Source organism: Equus quagga, chromosome 4, assembly GCF_021613505.1.
Source record: "Equus quagga isolate Etosha38 chromosome 4, UCLA_HA_Equagga_1.0, whole genome shotgun sequence".
NCBI lineage: Eukaryota > Metazoa > Chordata > Mammalia > Perissodactyla > Equidae > Equus > Equus quagga.
In genome coordinates, this window is record NC_060270.1 from 70,683,711 (window position 1) to 70,696,913 (window position 13,203).

Below are 13,203 nucleotides of genomic sequence, written 5' to 3' on the forward strand. Positions count from 1 at the left end.
TTTGTGAGCTAAAGAGGATTAGCTATCACACTTTGGAAGTAGAGGGGAGTAACTGCAGGGGAGTAACTGCAGTGGAGAAACGTGGCTGCAGCCAGAAGATCAAGGTCAACATCAACAGTCAGAAATCATGTTAATAGTACGTATGCTTGATATGACTTGATGAAAATAGCCCTTGACATCTGTGATCATCCTCCTCAAAACCGCAGTCTAATCATGAGAAAAACATCAAATTCCAACAGAGGGACATCTTACAAAATACCTCCCAGTACTCCTCAAAACCATCAAAGTCATCCAAAACAAGGAAAGTTGAGAAACTGTCACAGCCAACAGGACCCTAGCGAGACATGACAATTAAACGTAATGTGGTATGCTGGATGAGATCCTGGAACAGATGAAGGACATAAAAACTAAGGAAACCTGAATAAACTATGGACTGCAGTTAATAATAATGTATCAATATTAGTTTATTAACTACAACAAATATACCACACTAATGTTAAATGTTAATAGGGAGATTGAGATACATGGGGACTCTCTGTACTATCTTCACAATTTTTCTGTAAATCCAAAACTGTTCTAAAAATTAAAGTTTAGTTTTTAAAAAGAGCAGCCTAAGAGCCAGCCCAGTGGCACAGTGGTTAGTTTCACACACTACGCTTTGGCAGCCCAGGGTTCACCAGTTCGGATCTTGGGTGCGGACATGGCACCACTTGTCAAGCCATGCTATGGCAGCATCCCTCATATAAAGTAGAGGAAGATGGGCACGGATGTTAGCTCAGGGCCAGTCTTCCTCAGCAAAAAGATTAAGGTTGGCGGCAGATGTTAGTTCAGGGCTAATCTTCCTCAAAAAAAGAAAAATTAATTAATGAAAAAAAATAAGTAAAAATAGCAATTGGTTAAAAAGAAAAAAGAGCAGCCTATCAATTCACTGGAACTGGCTTTTCTATGATGAAATCCTAAGCATTGACACAGCTGCACTACTGGCTGGAGCTGGCAGTGTCATTAAAGTAATATTAATGGCACTGCCTTCAGTTCTCACCACATCCCTTCACAATTCATTCAAGAGTAACATGCAAGAGGACTACTGCATTTTCAGATACAACAGCCCATGGCAGTTAACCGACCTGTGGAATTTGAGGAAACACAGACTTTAAAGTTTTTCCAGGATGGAGGTTTACTTGGTAGGTCTGACCAGAGCAGGCCTAGCTAAATCCTAGACAGCCAAGTTTCAAACAGTCTCGCCCAGATAAACGGGGGAGTCCAGAGACAATCCAAGCAGACGAGGCTGGCAGATGCAGCTAAACCCCTCAGAAACAGGGCAGGAGAGGCCCAGCACACCGTCAGGAGAGGCCCAGCACGCCGGCAGGAGAGGACAGAACGCAGTCCTAGGTACCTGCACAGCAGAGTAAACAACTGGACTCGGGAAGGAAGCAGAGGGATTCAGACACAGTTGTCTAGTTCACTCTCAGTCACAGCCCCAGGAGGCGAGGGAGGCAATGGTCACCCACGAATGTTCATCTTCACAGCTCAGGCCCTTCTCCCATGTTTGCATTTCTCGCCTGAAGAAGGGGACAAATGAATAAGGTCACTGCGTAGAAGCCCACCCAAATTATTGGCTGGGAAGCCTCCATGCCTGTTTCCTCCCCTGTAAAATGGGGAAACAGTAACAGCCACCTGGGAGTTGCTGTGTGTATGTGAAGTGCCTGAAAGAGTGCATGGTAAGGGCCAGACTACACACGTGCTGGCTACTGTCACCAGATCACTGTCACTGCCATTACCATGGGCAACAGATATCGACCAGTGATCAGCAGAGGCCTGTAATTCCTGAGGACAAGGTACTGGGCTGGCAGAGAAGGCTTCCCAGAAAGGATTATACTACGTGAGGCTAAGTATGGAAAAACTAGCCTCCCACCAAAGGAAGAGAAGACAAGACTTCCAAGCAGAGGGAAGAGCACAGGCAGAAGTGGGAGGAGTGAAAGAGCCACCAGTGATGGGGGGGCCAACGGGGGGGGGGGGGGGGGGGGGGGGGGGTGGTCGTCGGAAGGGAGGCAGCTCCCAAAGGGCCTCAGATGCCTTGAACGTGTTGAAGACAGTGGAGGAGCCATTGCAGAGCTGTAATGGTAAAGGGGGAGGGACAGGAGCTGGAGCTTTTAGACAGGGCGAGGTGACCACCTCGGGGAGGATGGCCTGGGAGGGTCAGGCTCACACTCAGCACTTACTGCCTTTAGTTTTCACTATGCCATTAACTCTGCATTACCCTTGAGCACCTCCTCCAACATTCTATTTAATGTTCTGGGTTTAGACTTGTTTCCCCAGCTAAACTCCTTGAATGTAAAGAATACTATACCTTGTATTTCCTCCAAATTTCCATAATATATAGCACAATACTGGGCATATGGTAGGTGATCAATAAACCTCTACTTTATTGACTAGTAATGAATTCACTTGGAATAAATGGGTTTTGAAGTCTAATACTTCCTTTATCCTACAACTTTAAAAAGATGCTTTTAAACAGAGGTAATAATAGCTAAGTAACTCAGACCAACCCTCATGCTGAAAACAACTAAAAATGCTGGATATAATAAAAAAGAATATTTGCTTGGAAACATCAGGGAACTAAGAAAGCACAGAAGAATTACCAGGTCACAAAACATAAGAAAACTAAGATCCAGAGAAATGAGCCTGCAGCAAATGGTCCACTTTTGCCTCAAGGCCATTTATACACCGGGAAGGAGCAACCAAGACCCTCAGAATTACTTTTGATAACCAACTGGGTCTAGAAGAACAAACCTTGGCTTCCAAAGCCCTCAAAGACTGATAGCCCAATAACCACCTATAACTTCGGCTGGAAATCCAAATAGCTATAGCTTAGGAGAGTGAACTGAAAATAAAACAGCCTTCAAATGACCACAGACCAGTTTCCAAGAATCTGGGTGGCCCAGAAAAATACCAATCCCCAAGATCAGAGAGAAGTGACCTTAGATTGCTGGTGCCCTAAGCCCCTGGCAGATAAAAAGACAAATCATTTCTGGATGGAGAATCCTCAAATTACTTATGTAAACAATTTTCAAAGACAATGTGCAAAACACAACCAAAGCTAACCAGGCACACAGGACAACTATGAAAGAAAAACTAGCAGAAACAAAGACCTACATGAACTATGTGTATGAGAGTAATTAGAAACAGATGTTAAAATAGTTCTTACTATACATAAGAAGATAAAACACATGATTAAAACTTTGGGGAGAGAAATGACGATTTTGAAAAGTGACACAGATTTTTAAAAGAATCAAATAATACAATACCCAAAATTAAGTACAATGGATGGGCTTAAAAGCATATAGATAAACAGAGAATTAAACAGGAAACTAAGTCTGAAGAAAAAAATCCAGAATGAAGCACAGATACACAAAAGGACAAAAAATTCACAAGACTAGGAAAGAGTCAAGGACAGAGAGAGAAGAACTAACCCAAGTGTAAAAGTTCAAGTTCATAAAGAATTCAAAAAGAAGAGGTCAGAGAGAGTAGGTAAAACACAATACCTGGAACCTCTTTGGATCACTATTACTAAAAAGCAAAAAAAAACCCCAGAAAATAACAGGTGTTGGTGAGGATGTAGAGAAAATGGAACTCTTGTGCACTGCTAAAACGTAAAATGGTGTAGTCACTGTGGGAAATGGTATGGGGGTTCCTCAAAAAGTTAAACACAGAATTACCATATCCAGCAATTCCACATCTGGGTATATACCCAAAAGAAGTGAAAGCAGGGATTCCAACAAGATACTTGCACACCCATGTTCCTAGCAGCATTATTCACAACAGCCAAAATGTGGAAAGAGCCAAATTTTGACCCAAGTGTCAAATCAAGCATCATACTAAATGATGAAATGCTGAAAGCTTTCCCTTTGATATGGGGAACAAGACTAAACTATCCACTCTACAATTTCTTTTCAATATTGTACCTGAGGTCCTACCTAAAGCTTTACGGTAAGAAAAAAAATCAAAGGTATAAAACTAACAAAGAAGTAAAACTGTCATTATTAATGAAAAATATAACTACAAGGAAAAATCTAGAAGATCTACAGGTGTATTATAAAATTAATAAGTGAGTTTAGCAAGACTTTATAAAGTCAACATATAAAAAAATCAATTATGTTTCTGTACCAACAAGACAAAAAGGAAATTTTGTGTCCAGTTTTAATTGTGTAGAAATAAATACCTTGGAATAAATCTAGCCAAAATAAATCTCTACCAAAAAAGGTATAAAACAATTTAAAAAAATTAAAAATTACTAAAACGGAGAGAGAAACTAGAGATTAGAATACTTAGTATTGCAAAATTTTCATTTTTCCCAAATTGAACTACACATTCAATAAAATTGCACTCAAAATCCCAATTATAATTTTTTTTAAGGAACTTCACAGGTTGATTCCAAAATCTATGTGGAAATGCAATGGTGAGACACAGGTGATATAACTTGCTCCCACTGGGTATCCAGATTTATTATAAAACAGCACTGATTAAGGCAATGTGCTGTCAGTTCAAGGAAAGACAAATATATCAACAGAACAGAATAAAGAAACAGACTCATGCAAATATGGGTACCTTCTTTGCGACAAAGTAGGCACTACAGAGCAGTGAGAACACAGCCATGCTTTTAAACAAATGCCCCTGCTCAACTGAATATCTATACAGAATAAAAAAGAAACTGGGGGCTGACTCCATGGCCTAGTGGTTAAGTTCGGTGCACTCTGCTTCGGGAGCCCGGGTTCACAGGTTCAGATCCTGGGCATGGACCTACACCACTTGTCAGGCATGCTGCGGCAGCGACTCACATACAAAACAGAGGAACACTAGAACAGACGTTAGCTCAGGGCCAATCTTCCTCACTGAAAGAAAACAAACAAAAACTGACTCCTATCTCACACCATACACAAAAATGAATTCCTGGTGATAGATATAAGTGTGGAAAGCAAAAGCAATAAAGCTTTTAGAAAACGAAACAGGAAATAGCTTCATAACCCCAGGGAAAATATCAGGGCACAATACACACAAACCATAAAGGAAAAGATTGACAAATTGAACCATATTAAAATCAAGAACTTTGGCATACCAAAACACCACAAGAAAGTAAGAGACAAATCACGTTGGAAGAGGATATTTATGTAACAAATAAGCAACAACAGACTTGGTTCTAAAATCTATATAGATCTTCTACAAACCAATCAAGAGGCAACCCAGTAGAAAAATGGACAAAATACTTGAATAGGCACTTTGCTAAAGATATCAATGGTCATATAAAAAATTGTTCAACCTCCAATAACCATCATAGAAACACAAATTGAAATTATAATGAGACACTACTACACACTCCCTAGAATGGCTAAAATTAAAGACCAACAAGACGAAGTGTTGACAAGAACATGGTACCAGAAAATTCTCATGTATGCTGGTTGGAATGTAAATCGGTAGAACCAACCCTATAGAAAACATCCTGGCATTATCTACCAACTTTAATGCATATGCAGCAACTCACATATGCAGCAATTCCACTGCTAGGAGTATGCCAAAGAGAAATTCACGCCCACTCACAACAGGTGAGACGTACAGACATGCCCAGAGCAGCACCATTCATAATCGCCCAAAATCCATACGTCCATCCACTGTACAATGTATAAGCTCTGGTTTTCATACCAAGGAATACATTTAGCAATGAAAATAAATGAATCAAAGCTACACTTAACACTACAGATAAATCTCACAATAACAAGTGGAAAGGCCAGATACAAAGTATATACACATTCGTATGAAGCTCAAATACAAGCAAACACAAGCTATAACTTTAAGGTGTATATTTAGATGATAAAACTAAAAAGAAAAGCAAGAAAGTGATTACCATAAAGTCAGGAGAGTGATTTCTTTGGGGAGTGGGGCAATATTCTGTTTCTTATGCTGAGTAGCAATTAAACAGCTGTTAGCTTTATAATGACTCATTAAACTGTGCCTTTGTGTTTTATGCACTTTCTACATACAGTTCACAATTTTTTTTTTTGAGGAAGATTAGCCCTGAGCTAACATCTGCCACCAATCCTCCTCTTTTTGCTGAGGAAGACTGGCCCTGAGCTAACATCCAAGCCCATCTTCCCCTACTTTATATGTGGAATGCCTACCACAGCATGGCTTGACAAGCAGTGTAGGTCTGCACCCAGGATCCAAACCCGTGAACCCCAGGCCACTGAAGCAGAAGGTGCGAACTTAACCACTGTGCCACCAGGCTGGCCCTAGAGTTCAGAATTTTTTAAGTTCTAAAAACTAGAAAAGTAGGAGCCAGCCAGAAGCATAGTGGTTAAGTTCACATGCTCCACTTTGGTGGCCCGGGTTTGCAGGTTTGGATCCCAAGCATGAACCTATACCACTCATCAAGCCATGCTGTGGTGGCAACCCACATACAAAACAGAGGAAGATGGGCACAGATGTTAGCTCCCAATCTTCCTCAAGCAAAAAGAGGAAGATTGGCAACAGATGTTGGCTCAGGGCCAATCTTCCTCACCCACAAACAAAAAAAAAAAAACTAGAAAAGTGGAAGCGATCCTGGACCACTTGGTCTGTAAGTCTGTGACAAGTGGCTTAGACCTTGTCTCTGCCTTACGTAATTCCAAACCACTAGTAAAAGTACCAAAATGGAACCCACCATAGTTCTCTTTCCAGAGCATGACATCTGCTCACCAATTAAAGAAACAAATACTAAATCCTTTTCCCCAAAAAATGCCCATAAGGGATAAGATAGGTCGGAAGAACAATTCATTTCTTAAGCTTCGGAAGACTGGATTGGCTAGAGTAAAAATAACACTTTGTACTCATATTTCACTTTATTGTTTTCAAGGCAATTTTGGATGAATGTGAATAATCTCACAAATAACCTGAGATGTAGACCATGTTATCCTTATTTTGCAAATGAGGAAAATAAAGACCAAAGAGGTAAAGAGACTTACTAAACATCATGAAGTTTGGACAGTAACCAAACTGGAAACCAGCCCAAGCCTCTTGACTTCATCAAGGCTGTTTTCAGCAAAACAAAATCCAAAACTCCACGTTCTTAGTCTTTTTCATCTCTCTCCAGCTAGTTTAAGACCTTGAGCAAGGCACAATACTTCTCTGCCAATACCAGTTACCACTCAAGTCAGCCTCAGCTCCAAACTCTGATGCTCTGACAACGCGTACGAGGGCTTCGTAAGTACACGTCTGGGGGGGAATCCCAGGTCTACTGTCCCTGAGCTGTTCAGTCACCAAGCTCCAAAAGCCCCATCGATAAAATCAGAATAATAATACATTTACCTTAAAGAAATCACACAAGGGCTAAGAGTTTTGACAAAGCACCTGGGATATAGTAGGCACTCAATAAGCTCTTGTTCCCTTCTTTACAAGAGCACCACTTAAAAAAAAAAAACGGACACGGCATACCAAGGGGAGAGAGGAACAATCAGAGTGGGCATAAACCCAAGAAGAAAGTAAGGTGGCCCAAAACCCATCACCCAAGAATAACCCTGTTACTATTTGGATGACTATCCCTCAAGACATCTCTGCACATGTGCATATGAATTTCATGTGAATATGAATTTTACGTAAACAGGTCATTACATACATACTGTTGGAGGTTTTTTCACTCAATATGCCACAGAAATCTTCCCAAATCAATAAATATAGATCTATATCCCCATTTTCAGTGGCTGTATGAGATCCTACTGTATCCAGGTGTCATAATTACCGAACTAATCCTCCAAATCCATACTGACACTCAGGTTTGGTTAGAATTTTTCACTATTTTAAACAATACTGTGACGGGTACACACTTCCACAGCTGTGCTGGTAGCTCCTTAGGACAAATTCTGCAAAGGACAATTGCTGGGTCGGAAAGAACACACTGCCATGTTACTAGCTCTATCTTTAACATAATGTACTCGGTGCCCCATGGGGCCACATGCTGCTGACTTCTATACATTTTTAGTTATTTTAAAAGACTCTAAGTTGCAACCTTACTAAATAAGGAGGAAATTAACTAGCGCTCTACACTGCACTCACCTTTCATTCCAAGAATAAGAGCATAATACAAATGCCAAAAAATGTGTGAGCAAGGCAGTGACTCTGTGTATACTACACTCATGCATGTGGGACGGGAGAACCATTCACCCGCACTTGTCCTTCAAAGCAGTCACCAAGAGAATCCTGGGACACGCATCCCAATAACAACGCCACTAGGCAGCCTACTTTTTAAATCTCTCTTCTGGAATGGCCTCCAGAGACAGTTTATGAGCCACAAAAGTCTGTTAAAATAGAAGTAATTAATATTAGATTAATAGGATTAACAAAATTATAGGCTTGTTACCTGTTGTTGCCCATATACAAGAATTTAGAAAGGAATTTAGGGTCGTCATGCCATGACACTGATGAAGATCAAGCCTGCCCCAGGGAAAGAAGTCCAAGGCGTCCTGCCCTACATACTGATCTATATCATCCTCCAGGAAGCACAGGACATCCTGACTTAATCCAATCTGATTCTTATCTAAAGTTATAGGACCACCCAATAACCAGACCCCACCTGCACTGATACCATTTTAATGAATTTTTTCATGATCTTTCCTTTGTCTTGTAAAGAAATAACTCACATACTGATGCCTTATAAATTTAGCTCTAACCCTCAACACACTGCAGCTCTTTACTGCCCATGGGTCCTGTCCCCATGCTACTCCATGCTGTTCTCTGAAAAAAAGAGCACTACTGTCAGACCTTGAGAGTCCAAGAAATCTTTCTTTCAACTCCTCAACTCACCGAGCCCGCATCAACACCACTTCATTTTACACATGAGCAGCAACAAGCCAAGTGAGGCTAGGAGGCAAGGTCTGAATAGTTAGAGGCAGAGTCAGGAACCTTTGTTTAAAGATCTAGACCAGCCCAACACAACTTTCAGCAATGACAGAAATATAGTACATCTGTACTGTCCAACACAGTAGCCACTAGCCACATCTGGCTACTGAGAAATTAAAATGTGGCTAGTGTGAATAGGAAACAGAAGTTTAAATTTTACTTACAACGTTAAATTACTTAATCCCACTTTAAACAGCCATGTAAGGCTCATGGCTACCATGTTGGACAGCACAGCTCTAGACCAAGGGTTGTAAACTTAAGCAGAAAGACCTGAGGCCAGCCGTGTGAGGGGAACCTGGACACCTCTTAAAGTTCTGGTCACTTGACATCATGTGAGAATTAAGGCCACTGAGGCCAGATCTCTAGATTTTAAACACTGGCAAGTTACGGAAAGAATTTCAAAGGACTGAGAAGCCCAGAGAAAACACACTGTGGGTTGAATCCAAAGACCCCTCAATCTGCAATCTCTCTCATCTAGATACATCTTAATTTTTTTTCCTGCTTTTTCTCCCCAAACCCCCCCAGTACATAGTTGTATATTTTAGTTGTGGGTCCTTCTAATTGCGGCATGTGGGATGCTGCCTCAGCATGGCCTGACGAGCGGTGCCATGTCCACGCCCAGGATCCAAACTGGTGAAACCCTGGGCCGCCGAAGCAGAGCGGGTGAACTTAACCACTCGGCCACAGGGCTGGCCCCTAGATCCATCTTATAAACATGAGGTCAGACACCAAAACATTCACAGTTGTCCAAAAGATTAAACAAGGATCCAAGTTTCCCATACAGGCTTTTAAAATTCTCCCTAGTATGCTTCTAAGCTGACCTGCCCGCTTCTCTCTTCCAGGAACTCGCAGCCAGCCAGCAAAAGCTCATAACTCTTCCTCCTGCCCCAGAGTCTCCCCACTGCCCGCTCCTCCAAGGGCCAGGCCCTAATCCTTCCAAGAGACCTTTCCAGCTAGCCCAGTCCAGGAGATCTTCCAGCCTCTGGATTCCACCTGGGCCAAGGCCTGTACCTCTTTCTAGATCCTTTACACTCAAACCACGCATCTCTCCAAAAAGACCACAAACTACTTAAAGCAGGGCAATTCCTTATACAGCCTTTCTCATTCCCACTCGCTTCCCCAGAGACAGAAAAGGGGTGGGTGTGTGGGGGAGGGTGGAGGCATGCGGAAATTAACTGTTACTTTGCCTATATTGTCTTTATTATCTTATTTAATCCTCACAACGATACCTTGCGCCAAATACCACAACTATAAATACCCCTACTTTACAGGCAACTGGGCAATGTCATGCAGCTATTAAGTAGCTCAAATAATATTCATTAATCCATTAGTCTTAGAGAAGGGCAAACCAAGAACACTAAATTTGTAATGACACCCGCAAAGTCAAAATCACTCTCATGTGTGATTATCTTATCCCAGAGAAACATCCGCCCACTGGCTGTATTTCCAGCAAAAAGTGGGTATTATACATAATAACCAAAAAGTGGTAATAATCCAAATATCCATCAACTGATGAATGGGTAAACAAAACGTGGTATGTCCATGCAATTAAATACCACTCAACAAAAAAGAGGAACAAACTACTGATACATCCTATAATACAGATGAATGCTGAAAACATGATACCAAGTAAAAGACTAATAAAAGACTACATATTGTATCATTCCATTTATATGAAATGTCCAGAAAAGGCAAATCTATGAAGACAAAAAATTGATAAATGGTTGCCTACAGCTGGGAATGACAATGGGCACTGACTGCCAATGGGCATGAGGGATCTTTTTAGAGTGATGGAGCAATGATCTAAAACTGGATTGTCTGTACAATTCTGTAAATTACTAAAAAAGAACTGAATTGTACACTTTAACAGGTAAATTTTATGATACGTAAATTATATCTCAATACAGCTGTAAAAAAAAAAATCGGGTACTAGGCTTAAAAGAACTCTGATCTTTCTGGTGATGGCATTATGGAAGAATTCATTATACCTGCCAAAGGCAGGTAATTTATTATTTATCTATCCAGAAATATTGCCTGTTGTAGAAGGAAGCAAGGCCAAGGGATCAGGTTGGGAGCTGAGTTGTGGGGTGGGGACGACACAGCCTGTGCAGACCAGAAGTCCCAAGAGTACTCCTGAGAACTCTCTGAAGAGCTCACAGCATACACAAACCTCAACAATTCTCTGAGGCCCATGAACCACCCAGTTTTTCTGAACGTGCTGAGCTCTTATATGTTCCCCTGCCTGAAACATTTTGCTTTCCCTCTTCTGTCTGCTCTTGTTCCTCTTTTGAGGCTCACTTTAAGTATCATCAACTCCAGTGCCCTCCCACCTATATCCACTAGCCCAAGACAGAAAGTTACGTTTCCAGCACACTCACTCTACGCTACTCTTCTAGCAGTCAGACATGGTTGTGACCTCTGGTTTTTTAAACCATCTGTTTCTCTAGTGAGTCTCCTAAAGGCAGGTTCCATATTTTATTCATCTCTGTGTCATCAGCATCAACCAAAATGCTAGCAAATTTGTGGGACGTGGATAGACAGTGGCTGGGTAAGACAGACGGATACTAATGTCAGTAACATGAACTAAGCATTCCAATTAACAATCACAAATACAATGACTGTCATCAAGACATTATCACTTTACGCTGGTTGTATCCTAGCTTCCACACGCTTGTACCTCCCTCCCTTCCATCTATTTCGTTTTGAAAGTTAAGTCATATCATGTCACTCCTCTGTTTAAAATCCTCCAATGGCTCCCCATCGTGGGGAAGGGCTGGTCTTCACAACGGCCTACAAGTCCTCACAACCAGATCTCCCGTTCCCTTTCTGAGCTGACTATTGCCTCTCTCCTTCCACTAGCCTCTTGGCTGTTCCTCAAACATGCCAGACATGCTCCCCTCCTTGTATGTGATGCTCTCTGCCTGCTCTTCCCCAAGATAGCCGCCTAGCTTGCCCTAAGCATCTTATTCAAGTCTTTGTTTAAATGTCATCTTCTGGGGCCGGCCCCAGGGCCAAGTGGTTAAGTTCGTGCACTCCACTTCTGTGGCCCAGGGTTTTGCCGGTTCGGATCCTGGGCACAGACATGGCACTGCTCATCAAGCCATGCTGAGGCAGCATCCCACATGCCACAACAAGAAGGACTCACAGCTAAAATATACAACTATGTACCCAGGGGCTTTGGACAGAAAAAGGAAAAAATAAAATCTTTAAATGTCATCTTCTCAGCCGGGCCTGCTCAGACCACTCTGAGTACTGTGGGCACGTACATACACATACTCCCTGCACCTACTCCTCTTTATTTTTCTCCAAAGCACTATCACTCCTCAATATTTTTTAAATTTATTTATTAAGGTTTTACTTATTCTTATTTTTCCTCCTTCTCCTGAAAGCCCCCCAATACACAGTAGTTTATTTCAGTTGTGGATTCTTCTAGTTGTGGCATGTGGGACACTGGCTAAGCATGGCTTGATGAGCAGTGCCAGGTCCGTGCCCAGGATCTGAACCGGCGAAACCCTGGGCCACAGAAGTGGAGCGCGTGAACTTAACCACTCAGCCATGGAGCTGGCCCCAACTTCCCAATATTATAAAATCCACTCAGCCAATTTGCTTACAGGTTCTTTCCCCCAAGTAGAACATAAGCTCCACGAAGAAAGGAATTTTTATCTAATTATTCCTTGCCATAGTCCAGAATCTTATCTGTTGAATCAATGAATGAATCTCATTGATATCCTTTATTGCTCACTTGGAAAAGCGTCTTTCCCCTGAATTCAAAATTAAGTTGCGAATAAACAAATAACTTCTGACAATTACAACTCACTCCTTCTATACTTCTTTATGGTCAAAAAGTTAAGTCAAAATATAAATAAGCAGAAACTCGTAAAAACTAGAGCATCATGAACGTGGTGGTACCAGGTAAGAAGTCCTGCACAAGGTCATGAGACCTGGACTCTAGCGCTGCCACCGAATGACTGAAGGGGCTTCACTTCTACTCTCCGGGTCCCCTTCCACCGATGAAAACTAGTGGTCTCTGAGGCCCTGCAGGCTCTGTGGTTTGCATTCTGTTCTTCATTCACCCTGTTCTGCAGTGGTGCCCGCTGGGGATGCTGTCGATCCCAGCTGCTGGACCTGGCCCTAGGGTACTACTTCTGCCTTTCTCAAGAGTATGTGATGGAACTCACTCCCACCTGGTTACCAGTTCAGATGATAAATTCTGTTTGTGCCTGTCTCACCGGGTTGATAGCTTAAAGCACTGACCTACAAACTTTTTTGATTGCACACCTC